General features: G+C 36.9%; 1 non-coding gene across 1 annotated transcript; it reads left to right on the plus strand.

The window, feature by feature from the left end:
• Positions 1 to 1278: 1278 nt before the first annotated feature.
• Positions 1279 to 1404, plus strand: LOC121403992. Its single transcript, XR_005967638.1, has one exon. It is a non-coding gene; the product is annotated as a U5 spliceosomal RNA (small nuclear RNA).
• Positions 1405 to 3008: the final 1604 nt, after the last annotated feature.

Below are 3008 nucleotides of genomic sequence, written 5' to 3' on the forward strand. Positions count from 1 at the left end.
GCGAGATGTTTGGCTATGACCGGATCGACATTCTGCAACTCGTAACGATGGACAAGAGAAAGGACATCGATAACGGTATCCACGTTGAGTCTGGACAGAGCCAGCTTGAACGTGTAAATATAGCTCAGGATTACCTTGAAGGCTTCAAGCGGCACCTCCAGACGAATTTCCGGTTGCTTGTTTAACAGCAGGCGGTCAAATCCCTTACTGCGATCCGTTAGTATTTTGCGGTGTGCCGGCAGCCGGTGATCACCCAAGAGGAATGTCACGTCCGAGTAGAGCTCATTCATGCAGAGGCGGCTCATAATAAAGGCAACGCGTTCCTCCTTATTGTAACTTTTGGAGTAGCTTAGGAGCGACGATGTCTCTTTTATTTCCTGGCTGCTCATTTTCGTTTGATGGATTTTTCATATTTGGGATATTTATTTTATATTATTTATTTATATTCCTTTTGTTCTAAAAAACTCACTTTACTTCAATATGTTATGCAATTTATGCGCACGTCTTTTCCAGTGTGACCGCGGATTTATCCAACAAATATACCGTCAGATCCTCAGAAATTTACCTACTCAATTTCAAAATATACCGTCATTAAAGATTAAATATACCGTACCGTACGGAAAAATTTATTAAATATACCATATATATATATATCCACAACAAAATTTCCCCGTCAAAATATACCGAAAATACATATACCGTAAACGGTCACGTCAAACTGGTCGTACGGATCACTATCGTTTGTGGGGAGTCCCCCGATTATGTAGAAAGAGACACAACGCTCTGTAGCGGCAGCCGGCGACTGTATGTGTGCACACGTATTCTCAACCATTCGAGAATCTAGATCTGCCAGCATACAAACGTTTTTTACAGCGCTGTCGAAATATACCCTTCACGTTATAAGTTCAATGTTCATTTTGGAAGACGCTTGCGCCTCAATCTTAATAAACTATTATTTTGTAAAACCTTTCAATGATTATTTCTTTTAATATAGAATATACGATAATAAGGGGCAGATTTACATATACATATGTACATATGTAAAAATACATAATATATATTTCATACATGACTTTCCTTTGGAATAATTTTTATAGGCGTATTCAGCTTGCGTCATGACTTAAGTAAAGATATAAGAATATATGTGAGTGTGTACCTGTTTGTGCCACAGCAAGCAATTTGTCAAAATTTATTATTTGCCTGGCATTGAAACTACTTCTGCGATTGTAAGAAGTTATTTTATATTTAAATGAATACATATACTATGAAATTAAATTAAATTCATTTTCTCTTCAATTGTCGAATAAATTGTTCGCCTTTTTTACTAAAGATTTCCGTGCAGAGGGGCACTCTAATGAGCTTAAAATGAATTAAATTTTCGAAGAGCTAATTTCTTTAAAATGTTTTCGTCTTAAAATTCGTCTGCTTGCAAAAGTACGCACACATACGCCCTTTAGGGTTCTGTGCGCACTTACACATGCAAGTGAATTCTAATTTTAGATTTGTTGTACTCGCTCAAAAAAATTGCTTGCTGGTGGCAATTCAAATTATGGGCGTTACTCATCTATTTTTAATTGGCTATACACTAGAGAAGTGGCTCTTAACTACCAGTCCAAATATCCAGAGACGGGAACAATTGCTCAAAAAATAGGTAAACATCATCGTCAGGCAGTTTGGCCGGAAACCAACCCCTTGCCCACTACAGAAAACTGAGATACGATACCCAGAGAGAGGAAATTAATTTATTGAACAGCTGCCGAGGCGCCACAAAATTTGAATATAGCTGCCGGTTACAATTTAATTAAAAATTTTCCGTCTGCGACAAGTCCCAGGCAGAAACATCAAAGTTTTGGTCTTTTGCCCGGAAGTGTTGTGGCAGGGGCCAGGGAAGCGGGACGGAAATTGTATGGCTAGCTAAAAAAGTGCCCAAAAGTCAATTTCAATATTGGCATTAACAAATTCGCAGAGATTATATCTAGTATCCAATTGTTGGATTTTTGGTAATTATATTTTAGAGATTTATGCAGCTATGGGTCGGGGGACGGGTGCTGTGATGGATGCTGATAAATAGGAAATTAAAATGACTAACTGATCCTGTTTAATCGAAAGAATTTTCCATTAATTAATTTCGCTTTCATTTAATGGAAACAGTTACAATACTGAAAAGTGTTGTACAAACTTTATCATAACAATTTTTTTTGTTTTTTTTATTTATTTTTGTTTGCTTTCTGATTGCTAGATAGAAAAAAAAAAATATAATTAAATTACATTTAAATATCATTACAATCTTTGATTCCATTTAATCAATTCAATTGTTTAATTTTTGGTAAATCATTTCTTGGCCAAAAGTGTAAAATTAATTTTCCATAAATTTCAATCCGATTAGTTGCTATGGCAGCAATGGCTGACAATTTATGTCGCAATTTGCTTGTCAACATGCTGCTCTCACATAGATACTGCCACGCCTCCACCCAAGTGCGCCCATAAATTATAAAACCCTCAGACAGAACCCCCCCCACCCTTCTCAACGCATCTGCAAGAAAAAACACACCCACATATGGCACAGAGCTCTTTGGCAGAAAACTTAATTGCCTCTGAGTCTCGTTCTTCTTCTTCTTCCCTCTAATAGTCTTATAAAATAAACACTGTAAATTATCAAACAGGATTTTTGCCTTCACCGTGAAGTGAGGAGCGTGGAGCCTGGAGCGGGGAGCAGGTTTCGTAGGTGCGCAGAGCCCTTAAGTGCGGTGTGTGTGTGTGGGCTTATGTGCGAGTGGAAATGTACGAGTACGAGTGCCACATTTCCATGCCAATTTTCTTATCAAACTGAAACTTGCTTCACAGTTTCCACATAGTTTTAATGTTCGGTTCGTTTCACGCACATTTACAGGTAGTGAGAAATGAATTATGTAAATTTATGTGGTGGATTGGTTATACTCAATTCAGTTCTATGACTTATTTCCTACATAATGAATTAATTATAGAATTTTAATTATTATTATTATTTT

The sequence above is a fragment of the Drosophila obscura genome, unplaced genomic scaffold (assembly GCF_018151105.1).
Source record: "Drosophila obscura isolate BZ-5 IFL unplaced genomic scaffold, ASM1815110v1 contig_179, whole genome shotgun sequence".
Lineage (NCBI taxonomy): Eukaryota > Metazoa > Arthropoda > Insecta > Diptera > Drosophilidae > Drosophila > Drosophila obscura.